This window comes from Mesoplodon densirostris, chromosome 12 (genome assembly GCF_025265405.1).
Source record: "Mesoplodon densirostris isolate mMesDen1 chromosome 12, mMesDen1 primary haplotype, whole genome shotgun sequence".
NCBI lineage: Eukaryota > Metazoa > Chordata > Mammalia > Artiodactyla > Ziphiidae > Mesoplodon > Mesoplodon densirostris.
The window spans coordinates 57,924,077-57,939,044 of record NC_082672.1 but is presented as its reverse complement, the minus strand read 5'-3'; positions in this window follow the sequence as shown (position 1 = coordinate 57,939,044).

Below are 14,968 nucleotides of genomic sequence, written 5' to 3'. Positions count from 1 at the left end.
TTCTGACCCACCTCCTAGAGAAATGGAAATAAAAACAAAAATAAACAAATGGGACCTAATGAAACTTAAAAGCTTTTGCACAACAAAGGAAACCATAAACAAGACCAAAAGACAACCCTCAGAATGGGAGAAAATATTTGCAAATGAAGCAACCGACCAAGGATTACTCTCCAAAATATACAAGCAGCTCATGCAGCTCAATATCAAAAAAACAAACAACCCAATCCAATAATGGGCCAAAGACCTAAATAGACATTTCTCAAAAAAAGATATGCAGATTGCCAACAAACACATGAAAAAATGCTCAACATCATTAATCATTAGAGAAATGCAAATCAAAACTACAATGAGATATCATCTCACCAGTCAGAATGGCCATCATCAAAAAATCTAGAAACAATAAATGCTGGAGAGGGTGTGGAGAAAAGGGAACACTCTTGCACTGTTGGTGGGAATGTAAATTGATACAGCCACTATGGAGAACAGTATGGAAGTTCCTTAAAAAAAACTGAAAATAGAACTACCATACGACCCAGCAATCCCACTACTGGGATATACCCTGAGAAAACTATAATTCAAAAAGAGTCATGTACCAAAACGTTCATTGCAGCTCTATTTACAATAGCCAGGACATAGAAGCAACCTAAGTGTCCATCAACAGATGAATGGATAAAGAAGATGTGGTGCATATATACAATGGAATATTACTCAGCCATAAAAAGAAACGAAATTGAGTTATTTGTAGTGAGGTGGATGGACCTAGAGTCTGTCATACAGAGTGAAGTAAGTCAGAAAGAGAAAAACAAATACTGTATGCTAACACATATATATGGAATCTAAAAAAAAAAAAAAATGGTCATGAAGAACCTAGGGGAAAGACGAGAATAAAGACGCAGACCTACTAGAGAATGGACTTGAGGATACAGGGAGGGGGAAGGGTAAGCTGGGACAAAGTGAGAGAGTGGCATGGGCATATATACACTACCAAACGTAAAATAGATAGCTAATGGGAAGCAGCTGCATAGCACAGGGAGATCAGCTCAGTGCTTTGTGACCACCTAGAGGGGTGGGATAGGGAGGGTGGGAGGGAGGGAGATGCAAGAGGGAAGAGATATGGGGACATATGTATATGTACAACTGACTCACCTTTTTATAAAGCAGAAACTAACACACCATTGTAAAGGAATTATACTGCAATTAAGATGTTTAAAAAAAAGATTGCACATAATGGGTATTCATCAAAAGGAACAAGAAAAGGGTAATGGTTGTTATATGATTTCATTTGAGGAAAGATATGGACCCTTTGGTAGAAAATGCACAAATGCAGTGAATGATGCATTTTGCATACAGTTACTTAAGAAGACTCTGAATTGCACAAGAACCCAGAAAGATTTAGAAAAGCAGTGGCATTGCGAAATTAAAACCTCTCTTGATAGTCTTTTTTTTTTCACATCTCTCCGAATTTCTATGGTTATCAAATCATAGCTGCCCAGCTAAATTAAACTTTGGCTTTCCAGTATTTTTTTGTTTAAATCAAGCCTTGATTGAAAATCACTACATGATGCAGGGTTCTTTCTGGGCAAAAAGTTCTAGGGATATTGGCAGAATTATTGGGGATGAACTCATCAAGGTTCAGATTTCATAAAATCCTAAGCTTTCATGATATCCTTTAAAACCAGAAGCTAAAAAAGGCAAGTCAATAGTTGAAAGTCAAGTAGAAAAAGAATATTGGTCATACCTTATAATGGTCTTTGTGATACTCCAATTCTTCTAGCTAGTCAAAGAAATCACTTAGTGAAGATATAGACTTGTTTAGGAACTTAAGCCCAAATAAACATATTATCTCTGCTTCCCTGTGGTACCAAACCCCAATGCTACTTTATGTTCAGTGCCAACATTATAAGCATGTGTTCTGCTTTTCTTTAGATTGAAAAAGTCAACCCCTGCCCCCCCGCCAAAAAAAACTGGAAGTTCAACAACTTATTGGGCAGTTATGCCTTGGGGATTTACTGAGGCACCCTCCTATTTTCCACAGCTTCTTAGTTAGGAACTTCAGTACTATAAATTTTTCTTATCTAATATGTGGGTGACCTTTTGCTATGTTTTCAAGATGAGACGGGCTTAAAGATTAGCTTCTATATACTTAACTATTTTAACTTTTAAAGGTTATATCATTTCAAAAGAAAAATTACAATTTCCTCAGAACAGAGTCCATTGTCCAGAATAGAATTTATTCTAAGGAGAGTAAATTTTTCATGTTTGACAGATTACAAGCCATTCAAAACTTTCCTAGACAGATTACTAAAAGACAATTTACAGATTTTCTGGTTTTCACTGGCTACTGTGAGTCACATCTCTGTATAACTTGCTTAGTCCTTGGAAACTGAAACTCTTTCCTGAGAATCTAACTATTAGCAGCTGTTTTGTGACTTCTTCAAAAGCCTTATATTCTGGGTCTTCCGAACTACAAAACTTTCTGGGTCTTCTGAACTACAAAACTTTCTACCTATTTCTACATCCATGCCCTGGGATACTCTCTTAATGTTCTGATGCAAACCCATGGGAACCATCACAGACCAAGTGTTTATTTCAGCCTTTTCCTAGACCCATATCTCCTCATCTAAGCAGCAGCAGCCAAACAAGTAGAACATTATACTGACTTGGTTTCAGAATCTTCCTTAAACATGATGGTATCTCATACTGTGTAATCTTTACTACTTGCTGAAAATAGATGACATTATTCAGCAAGCGGGCTTACTTCCAATGAAATTTTATTGCTTTTTCTTACACATTGTATCCATCATTGTAGTATTTTAAATTCTACTAATCTTTATTACCCAGAAAAGGGAATCCCATGGCTGTCTAGAGTCTGTTCAAGAACTGACTATGCCTTGAACGGATTTGTTATAAACATCCATAGAAAATCCTGGCTTAGTATTGTTTGTTGATGAGTCAACTCTTACTTGTGAAACTGGGAAATATTACACAAGATATGTCATGACATATCTCATTTCACTCTTAGGATATGACCCTTTATCTGAAGTAAATTTAGCCCAGATGGTCAAATTTTTTTGTACTTGCCAGAACTTGCCAATTGATAAGAGACAAGAGTTAATATATACACTTGTAGAAGGTAGGCTGTTTTAGTGGTCCATGGTTTTGGAATGCTTTGGAAACAAAGGAGATTTTTTTAAATTATGGTTATGTATCTATGTAGACACACATATATATCTTAGTCCATTTGGGCTGCTATAGCAAAAATACCATAGACTGTGTGGCTTAAACAACAAACGTTTATTTCTCACAGTTCTGGAGTTTGGGAAGTCCAAGTACAAGGTGCCTATAACCATCACCATGATCTACTTCCAGGACTTTTTCATCATCCCAAACAGAAATTATATCCCCATTAAACAGTGACTCCTCACTGCCCACTCTTCTCAGCCCTGGTAACCTCTATTCTACTTTCTGTCTCTATGAATTTTCCTATTCTAGGTACCTCATATAAGCAGAATCATACAATGTTTTTTCTTTCGTGTATGGCTTACCTCACTTAGCATAACATAACATTAAGGTAAGTATATTAATATAAACATAAAGTATTTTCCACAGTGGCTGCAACACCTTACATTCCTGCTAGTAATGCATAAAGGTTCCAATTTCTTCACATCCTTGATAGCACTTGTTATTTTCCATATTTTAATAATATCCATCCTAAGGAGTGTGAAGTAGTAACAATAAAGGTTTTTCACCTTAGCAGTTAACTCAGTTGAAAATGATTAACAGGGCTTCCCTGGTGGCGCAGTGGTTGAGAGTCCGCCTGCCGATGCAGAGGACATGGGTTCGTGCCCCGGTCCGGGAAGATCCCATGTGCCACAGAGCGGCTCGGCCTGTGAGCCATGGCCTCTGAGCCTGCACGTCCAGAGCCTGTGCTCTGCAACGGGAGAGGCCACAACAGTGAGAGGCCTGCATACCGCAAAAAAAAAAAAAGATTAACAGATTAAGTAACTTTTAAATGCTCTAGTACTTCCTAAGGAGTTGGCTGTCATAAAGGTTGAAGCCATGCAAAAACAGCATGGAGGAACAAAAAAAAAGCCTAGATAATCAATATGGCAGGCAGGCCTCACTAAGGTTCTGTCTCCCATGATGGTCCTAGAAGCCAATTCTTTTGAGAGGTTGAAGGAAACTTTTATGGAATGACAGTGATTGGCCCCAGAATATGAAGAGTTATTGGAAAAATTCCAATTGTAAATTACATGAATATAATCTCTGACACTTCAAAGTGGATACTCGGTGTCACTCAAGGACTTTAACTAGAACCTTGACAAAAATTTCACATGAAATTACCTACCATAAGAAGTACAAATTGACTACTATAGTCATCACTGACGGGGAAATTTTTACTAAGATTGTACGTGTCTGTAAGGATGGACATGGACAAGAACCCAGGCTCTAGGTCCCCATGGACATTTTTGAAGGAGTTCAAATAACTGCCTCCTTCTATGGGTTTTTAATATGTCCTTCTGATCATTGTTTGCTTATTCTTAGAGTGGATGAAACATTTCCTTCCTGGAGAGCTATGTTCTGACAGTAGCAAACACACTGTTGATTTTGTGTTCCCAACCTGGGGAGGTCCAATCAATCTCTCCAGTGATAGAGGCACCCATTTTAATGGGACTGTTAGAAAATTTTGTAAAGCCTTGAACTTATTCAGAAACTTCATTGTTCTCATCTCCTCGAACCTCAAGAAAATGAGGCAGAATTAATGATATTTTAAAACTGAAACTAGCAAAACTGACACTTCTCGGCTTCCTCTGACTCTCAAGATCCTGAGGTTCAATTCTTACCATGTGAACTTGTTACAAGCTACCCTATGACATTGCTTCCCTGATTTTGGACTTTTGAACTCTACTTCAGACATACATGGCAAATTACTGCAAATCATTCATGCTATACATTCATTCTTATTGCAACAGATTCAAGTTGTCTTTCCTTTTCATCCTCCTAAGCAACTCTATATGGGCTAAAACCTGGAGACTTCCTCTTCAGGAAAAAGACACAAGAGGGGAAAACAAAACTGTTAGGAGGCATGTTGGAAAGAACTTTATCAGCCACTCTAATGGCAGTTAAACTCTACAGTGTAGATCCCTAGATTTATGTCTTCTAGTTAAAAAGATACAAGATTTCACCCTCGGTATTAGTTATCTATCACTGAGGAACAAATTATTCAACAAATGACCCCCAGATTTGGTGACTTAAAACAGTAAACATTTGTTATTCCACCTAATTTCTGAGCGTCAAGAATTGAGAATGACATAACTGGTGATTTTGGATCGGGGTCTCTCATGAGGTTCCAGTCAAGCTATCAGCTGGGGCTGCAATCATCTGAAGTCCTGACTGGACTAGACTATCCATTTCCAAGATTATTCACATGACTATTGGCTAGGAGCCCTCAGTATCTCATCAGTGGGCCTCTCTATATGGTTGCATGCGACATGGCAACTGGCTTTCTCCAGAGCAAAAATGATCAGAAACAAGAGAGAAAGAGAGGAAGAGAGAGACAGAAGAAGAGAGAGAGAGAGAGGAAGAGTGGGAGAGAGAGAGAGAACACAACCAAAAAGGAAGCCAGTGTGTTTTACCATTTAATCTCATAAGTGACATACCATCACTTCTGCCATAGTCTATTAATCACACAGACCAAACTTGGTACAATGTGGGACTACACAAGGGTGTGAATACCAAGAAGTGGTAGGCAACATACCCACTGATACCTGAAGTGCCATTCTCATGTCTATTATAAAACTGAGGTTTCTTAGAATCCTTAGCAGCAGATGGTCTTTGAAAGGAGACAGCTTCCACCAAGAGTTTTGAATGAAGAAGACAGCTGCATGACATGGATAGCTTCTACTTCAGAGCTATGGAACAGATTCTAAAGGACTGGAGCCACAGATTGTCATTCTTTAATCTACATGCTTTTGTTATTTAATTTTTTAGCCATTTCCCCCTTTTTTTCTGGCTTAAAAATCTGAATTTTAAAGAAACACACTTGTTATTTTTTAACTGTGTTACTTATGAGTTCTCTGTGATCAACATTGCTTTCTTCCATTTTATTCACACCTAAATATAAGTCCAATATCTAGATGCAATTTGTTCATGATTTGGATTTGGGTAAAACATACGATTGAACCAATGGCTGAACTTGTAACCATTTTCTCCATGTCAACTAGCTCCCTTTAGTTCCAGTTCCTTACAATAAAAAAATATGGTTTCATCAATCATATGACTCAATTACTAATGTGTGGTTTTTGTTATTGTTTGTTTTTTTGTGGAGGATAGCACATCAAGCAGATAATCAAAAACTGAAACACCCTGTTATGTCATACCTAGGAAGATAGAAAGGAAGGATTATGTAATACCCAGGTATCACTTGTAGGAGCACATCTCTGTATAACTGAACTTTTACAGAGGTAAGACTCAGAAAGGGAACCTGTATAATTTATTTAACACCTGTCTCATGTTTATAGCCCCTCCAAACAAGGTTTACCATGTAGGAAATCTTTGGATTTCCTATAAGCAGAACACTTCATCTATTTCATGACATCTTTACTATATATTCTCCCACCTAGTACCTAAAACTTTTGAATACTGCTGAAACTGTATAAGACTTGGCATCCACCCATGGGTATTTTGCCTAAGAATTTGTCATTGGGCAGCCCCCTACCATAGGTATTGAATTTGTGGCACAAAAGCCTACTGACTACTACCAACAAATCAGACAGCTACTTCTTATCTTAGTGAATTGATACCTGTTTCAGGGTAGTCAGGAGTCTGCGATACTACTGAGACTACATTTTGGTCCACTATTTGACACTCTCAGGAAAGGAGATAATTATATAGCTTGTTTCAAGCAGGAGAAAAAAAAAACTGAACTTCTCTTGAGATCTGAAAGCTTAACTACTCAAGGGAAATTAGGGATGATTTTCTTCTGTCCTTAAGCCTCTTTATATCACTCTACTGGAGGCATGGATGGTGAAGAAAATCTTAACATGCCATTATTCAGAGATTGAAAGGAGAGTTAGATAATGTCAGAAATCCATAGAACTCCTTCTCAGTTCAAAAAATAAGAAGCCCTAGGGAATTCCCTGTGGGTCCACTGATTAAGACTTCGTGCTTCCACAGCAGGGGGGTTGGGTTTGATCCCTGGTCAGATAACTAAGATTCCACATGCCATGGGGTGCAGCCAAAAAAAGGGAAAAAAAGAAGCCCAAACATAACTGAACTGCAGAGGTATTACAAATACCACTTCAGGAAAAGAATACTGCATTTCCATTCCTATAGATACTTATGAGAATTTTAATATTACTAGGAAGGTACAGGAAACAAAGAAAATTATGAGATTAGGCAGTTTGGCTAATATACCCATATCTAGTCTGAGGTTTTTTTATGATTGCAATCTGTTCTTTTGGTTTAATTAGATCACCCTTAGCTTCTGGCTTAGATGTGGACTATAGAATCTGATCATAGTATTCTAAGTATTTGTGTTATAATGTTCAAATATGTAACCCTTAGAATCTTAAGTGCCTTTCATAGGCACTGTTCCATCAAACTATAATCCAACAGAAAACAAGAAAACCTGATTGTGTAATTGTTGAAATGACTAACAACAGACCCTGATATTTAATGATGGCTCTACAAACATCTCCTTAATCATTTCCCCTTATGATAACCATCTATACTCCAGGTCAGGTTAAAGAATGATCAAAAGGGAAGACTGAGAACGACCATCTGTATCAACAGGACTTCAGTAAGGTTTTAGACCAACGTTGACAACCTGACTTAGTTGTTTGTTCCAAGAAAATTTTGCCTGGGAGAGATACAGCTATAAACCAATAAACAACTTCAGTGTTTGCTTCAGGAATTTCCTATAGATCAATTTATTGGAAACAATATAATCTCCTCACCTGGGCAAACTGCTTACTTTTCAAACAGAGGTTTACTTTCCAAGAGTCTCTTCAAGACCCTCACTTTGCTATGTCTACCAATCCTAAGCTATTGTATCACAAATTTTTATTGAATCTTAACTAATTCCCTGCCTTGAAAGACTCATCTTTAACCACTTAAGCTCAAACTCCAAAGTCTTATAAATATTTCACTTCTGACATCCTTCTTCTGAGATACTGCTAACACTCTGTTGAGGTGGTATTCTCCCTTAGTGCCGTGAGTCCAAATGATCTTGGTTTGGCTTTATTAACAGGTTGTTGGGTGATATTTTGGGGGGTTCAGCAAGATATTACACAAATACCTTTTGACAAATATAGGATTTCTGTTTCTTGTAAAGTTTTAACTTCATGCTTCTGTTGAGGTGATTAGGAGTTTAGAAAACTAATTTTTAGAGATTGAAAGAAACTATTATTGACTTAAATTTTTTTTCTTTTAAAATTTGCCCCAAATCTAAGTATATTATGGAAGTCTAATAAACCAGAACTGTTGGTCTATGAGGGTTAGTTAGTATTCTTTTCAGGAGGTAAGACGTTATTTCCGTACATTAAAATTGTTTTGAAAGATATAATTGAGGTGAAAAGGGAATCAATTCCTGCTCCTTCTCCAATGGCAAAAATTTCCAAGTTGAAAATAAGAGAAAATAGACAAGCTATTGTTGATAGTGTGAAGAGAGAGGTGTTGAGAGTGAAATGAAAATAATTTTAAAATAGTAAGTAATATAGGGCATTTAAAATAAAGATAACATCTGGAATAAGGTTTGATTGAAATAGTTTGTTAAAATTAGTCCTGTATCTCTCAGATTGAGTATTGATTTTGTGTATTTATATATTGTGCTGACAGAAAATGAATTGATGAAACTTAGAGACTTGGAAACTAGAATAGGAGAAAAAAGAGGACAATTGGGTGACCTAAATTGCAGTTAAAAATCACTGCCTGCAAGTTATGAAAGGACTGTTTACATTTCAAGAGAAAAATAAGAAATTCAGCTGTTTGAAGTAATACTGTAACGGACTTTCATTCCAAAGAATATGGATTAGTTGCATTGTATTTTTCCTTATTTGAAGTAGGAGTTATATAAAGGTACTGTTTTTACTCTATGTTGGGTCATTCCAAATGTTTCAACTATGTTGGAAAAGAAAATGATTCAGAAGAACTCTGATTAAAGAAGCCTTATGACTAGTGTTCTGGGTGTTTTAGAAACTAGAACACATTAATGAAACTTCTTTATTAAAAAAGAATATAAATTTGGCTTAGTAGTGATTTTCATTTTAGTGCAATTATGCTTGTATTCTTCCTAAAAGCTTATTGTGCATCACCACAACATCCTGCTTTTATAGACAATGACTCTCAAACCATCTCTGTGAGATAGAGGGACAAAAGCATTGTATTTCACTTTTAATGAAGTGATAATCATTGAAGTCAAGTAGATTGGTCAGTATCATACACAGTAGAAATGTTTTGCAAATCTTCATTCTTGATATATGTTATCAATGAGAATATTATACAACCAGAACACAAAACTCCTGTTTATAGATGTCACATTTTAAGGACTGTGAATAGAATCACCAATCAGTGGTATTACAAGCTGACAGCATTTCTTCAGTAGAAAACATCTCTATTTCCCACGAGTATGAAGAATCACACTTTTCATGTTTCAATACTTAAGAATACTTGTGAAGAATATAAGAGTCACTATGGCCAATGTGAGAAAGCATCCCTTCCCACAACAAAATTGAGCCCACCTTTGAATCACTCAGACCAGTGAATACCACTTATTGATTGGTTTAGGCCTGGATAATCTGGACCAGTGACCATGGATAAAAAAATGGATTTGCACTGATTGCCTGGGGCCCAGTTCGTTCCTGGAATTGAGTACATTATCTTCTAACCTACAGGCAAGAATGGATGTTGGAAGGACAATCACAGTATAGTACTGCCTGTCTCCAAGCTTATGTTTATGCAGCTTTTCTGGAGTTAAATGAATTCTTCCCTTCTTTCTGCTTATTGAAATACCTCTCATCTTGGAGGATAAGGTAAAGAAAGTCTTACTTTCTTGCTACGAAATATCATCCTTGACTATTGCATCCCCATTCATGTCCTTCTCTGTTAGATGTTTATTTTGTATCCCCACAATGTATAGCTGGATTATATACTGGTGTTTGAAGTTGACCAGATATATTTTTAATGGGTTGGGAGTATAAATAAATAACAAAACGTACCCTCATTTATCAGTCTGTGCTTGTTTCATGTGGGTTCCTTTTGTTTTCCAAGCCAGATTGTACACTCTTACTGGCAGGAATTTTGCCCTGTATTTCTCCTGTACCTCAGAGAACTGGGCTCAGAGTATAAACAGCAGTATTAGTATTGTCTAATTCTTAATGATCCATAACATAGCATTGTTTATTATTGTTATGTTCTTGGTTATTAACATTTTAAAACTTACTTTTAGAGATTGTATTTGGCTTTATCTTAAAATGGTATCAATTTTAGTAAAAAAAAAACCAAACCCCCAAACTTTAAAAATTTCAATATAATCCCACAGTAGTCTTAGCTTCTTATGTCTCATGTTAAGGAAATATATGATATAATAGAAGGAAGGAAATATATGATATAACAGAAGGAAGGCTATATACAAAAATTATTTTAACTGGAAAGAGATTCTCAGCTGTGCAAGAAATGTTACTCAAGCTCTCTTGAGTGCTTAATAAATATTTGGTCTTATTACTCTCTTGTTCATGTTTGCTTATTCATTGGAAAGTTAAATACCCTTAATTTCATAATGATTTTATCGTATATCAATCTTCTTTGTAACTCCTCTGAGAAAGGACAGTCAATGAGGCATTCTGTAAAGGAAGGTTAAAGGTTTTATGACTTTAATCTGCATATCAGACTCATAATTCCTAATGCTAATGGTTTTCTCAAGCTCCTTCTAATGGCTGTATTCTTTTATTTACTTTGCTTAATACAGTTACTAAATAAATTATGAGTTACTATCAGCCTTCTCTGAAATATGATTATTTGAATCATAGAAAAATGATTGATACGCTGTGAATTAGATAGTTCTTTAGAGTGTGGATCCTGGAGCGACCCAGTCTGTTTTTGATTCTTAACCGAATGACCTCAAATACTAGTTGAATGACATTGGACAAGTTATGAAACTTCTCTGTGCCTCAGTTTTCTCATTTGTAAAGTGGTGATTCTAATAGTACCTATATTATAGGATCCTTATGAGGTTTAACTTCATTTCTGCATGTGGGTTGTATACAAAATGTCATCACAAAATTACAGAATTAGAGACAGTAAAATCTATTTATTCTTTATTGAAAGATGATTGCTCTTGGATACCCCTTAAATTAGTATAAGCAAAATATCTAATGTATTATAAATATATAAGGGCATCTTTTTAGAACCCAAAGGAGCTAATGCAGTTGTCAGTCACTTGGTCTGGAAGCAGGATCAGGAAAGTAGCAGAAGTCAAGGCAGTGTCTCTCTTTCTCTTTTTCTCTGTCTTGTGGTCTATAAGGGCTCTCTGCTAAGATCTCTGTGTATGTGTCTGCTTTATGATTCCGTTTGCAGACAGACTTCCTCTGCTCCATTTGCTCATAACTAACATAGCTACCCTCACCTTGGTATTGAACCCTGTATCGGATCAAGTGCCCAACAGAGACTGACAAGAAGTCTTGAGTCATTGAACCTATTTTTTTAATATTTATTTATTTATTTGGTTGCACTGGGTCTTAGTTGCGTCAGACAGGCTCCTTAGTTGTGGCTTTCAGGCTACGTAGTTGTGGCTCGCCAGGTCCTTAGCTGTGGCACGTGGGCCCCTTAGTTGTGACACGCGAACTCTTAGTTGTGGCGTGCATGTGGGATCTAGTTCCCTGACCAGGGATGGAACCCGCACCCCCTGCATTGGGAGCACGGAGTCTTAACCACTGCTCCACCAGGGAAGTCCCTCCTTGAACCTATTTTTGAAAGAAATCCCAACTGGTTCAGCTCAAGTCAAGTGATCATCCTCATTCATTCAGCTAGGCCAAGGGGAAGGGTCAGATGGCCTCCTGCCCACTCAGTAGGGGCTGTGGGGCCCCCATTTCTTAGAACAGGCATTCACTGGCAGCTAAATTGATTCGCAAGTGCCTGGTGGATCTGTTTTGGAGATGGGCTTGAAAATTTGACAGAAGCATTGTAAAATCAAAGCAGAGAATATCAATTAAGCAATCTCCTAATCAATTTAGTTTTAAAATTTGAATGACATACATTTCCACTGATCACAATTTATAATGACAAAAGTTTTTTCTCAAATCATTATAGAAACTTCGAACATAAATTTAAGACTATGTTTTTATCATCACGATTATGACCTTATACTAATCTTGTGTTCCACTCTGGAGAGCTTTACAAAATGATAGACTTAGAAAATATTTCATCCAACTCTGGGTGAGTAGGAACATTGAAAAATGCCATAACAAATTAAACCCACATAGGTAGTTTAATTAGATACTATCAATTACCTAAATGGGGGTTAGCCAACACTCTGAAAAGGAAGTAAATTCAAGACAATGAGAATATGCTATAATTTACCCTTGCTTCTCTGTGATCTGAAACAAGATATCATGGCATTAGAACAGGAATTTCCTTAGAGATATGAAAGAGCCCAGCAGTAAAATAGAAGTTTCAAGGAACAGAGGAAAAAACATAAAGGACAGTTAATTCTTGAATTCACTTATCCCTTTTAGTTGTTGTTATGTGAAATTGAATGATATATGCTTGGATTTGATTGGCTTATCCAAGAATGTAGGAGAAAACTAAATCTTTAAAAAAAGAAGAAAAAGAAGCATTGCTTCTCAAGGGGCCTTTCTGTATGTCCCCTCAGCTTTACTTCTTTTTTTTTTAATTAATTAATTTATTATTTATTTTTGGCTGCATTGGGTTTTTGTTGCTGTGTGCGGTTTTCTCTACTTGCGGTGAGCAGGAGCTACTCTTCGTTGCAGTGTGCAGGCTTCTCATTGTGGTGGCTTCTATTGTTGTGGAGCACGGACTCTAGGCACGCAGGCTTCAGTAGTTGTGGCACGTGGGCTCAGTAGTTGTGGCTTGCGAGCTCTAGAGTGCAGCCTCAGTAGTTGTGGCGCATGGGCTTAGTTACCCCGCTGCATGTGGGATCTTCCTGGACCAGGGCCCGAACCTGTGTGTGCTGCATTGGCAGGTGGATTCTTAACCACTGTGCCACCAGGGAAGCCCCCCTTAGCTTTACTTCTGGCACATGACTTGGAGGATGATGTCAGTCCTTCCTGCCCCTAACATCACGTGGCCCTGGCAAGAGTGAAAATGGAGGCCAAATATCTAAATATTTAAATTTACAAATCAAGCCACCAAACTGTTATATAAAATTATTCCTAGCCTCTTCCTTTGACAAATGGACCTTCATACTGATTTGGAAAGCTAAATTTAAAGTTATAAATTTCAGACTCCAGGAAGTTCTGCACTGCAATGAGATGACCCACCTTCTTCTCTTCTTACCTTACTCTGTGAGGGACTTACACCCACACCTGTGGTCAGCTTGACCCATCATCCAAGCTCTTAGCACACCTCCTACAATCAGCCAACCCTTGGCTACTTCTCAGTGTATTATGTGCACAACTGCAGGACATCTACCCTCAGGAGGATGGAGCTAGGAAAGAGACATTTGCAGATTTCAGATCAGTGGCCCTTCTTCCCTGTGCCTAAAGACAGTCCTGGGTGGTAAAAGGAAGCGTGTATGTCTATAGGTTATGATTCCAGGCATCACTGAGATTTAATCATTGAATGATGATAAGGGTATTTTTATGAAGGAGGTTTAGGTCATTAATCAAGAAAGGCCAGAAAAAATTAATTGTAAAACAAAGGAGTCTTACTTTTCATTTAATAATGGCAAAATGTGAGAAAATATTCAGAAATATATATATATATATATATATATATATATATATATATATATATACATATATATTATGTTCCAAGAACTCTGTTAAGGGAATGAATGGCAAAGAGAAAAAGCTTTCCAGGTATAAAGATGCTAAAACACCCACAAAGAAACCTCTAAGAAACTCACTCTGTGGAAGGGAAGAGGGAAAGGTGGGAGGAGTCAGGTCCAGAGAAAGCGATTTCTTAAAGAAGTCTAAAGCACATGAAGTGCAGCAATTATATTTAATGATATCAATGTTAAAGAAAGAAGTTAATAAGTGAGAGGACGTAAGATGTTGCCCAGTGTTTCATCTTTAAATAACAAGTAACTTATTCAAATTTTATATATGTGAAAATCCACTTAAGAATTTTGAAGATGAATGACAAGACTGAAATGGTAAATATTGCTTACTGATAGTAGTTGTCTTTCTAAAACTAAAGAAAGAAAAAAGTAAACACATGTTATACCTGTGTTTATGATTTGGTGATAATAACTACAAACACAATAAACATAAACTCTAATATTTCTATATTGCTTTAAATATTGAAATATGTTTATAATCTATGGAACCAGTTTACTGAACCAGCACATTCAATGGGGTATACATTAGAACTGGTCCTTTTTTTTTTTCCAATCCCTCTCTTTATACTAGATTTCCCTTTCCTGATACCTGACGCTATCATTAGCAGATTCCAAAGCTTTCCAATCCAATGTAGTCCAAATAAAAACTTTAATTTCACATCCTATTCAAAATGTTTCTTTTTTTTTAGCCCAGGCCTGATTGTTCGGTAGAGATTCTGCAGTGGTGGGCAGGGGTGGCAGGAAGGATGGTTTGTTCTTTCACGCTTCTTCCTACACCTTCTCCTCTTCCTACTCTTGTTCCTTCAGCGAGAGAAGAGCAGATAAGTGGAAAATCGTCCAATTTCTTACATCCCTGGGACTGTTGCAGTCAGGTTGTGAACGTCCTCTGCGTGGTAAGCAACCAAACGTGGGCATTTTCATTGTTCATTTGTGTGTGTTGTGGATGAGGCA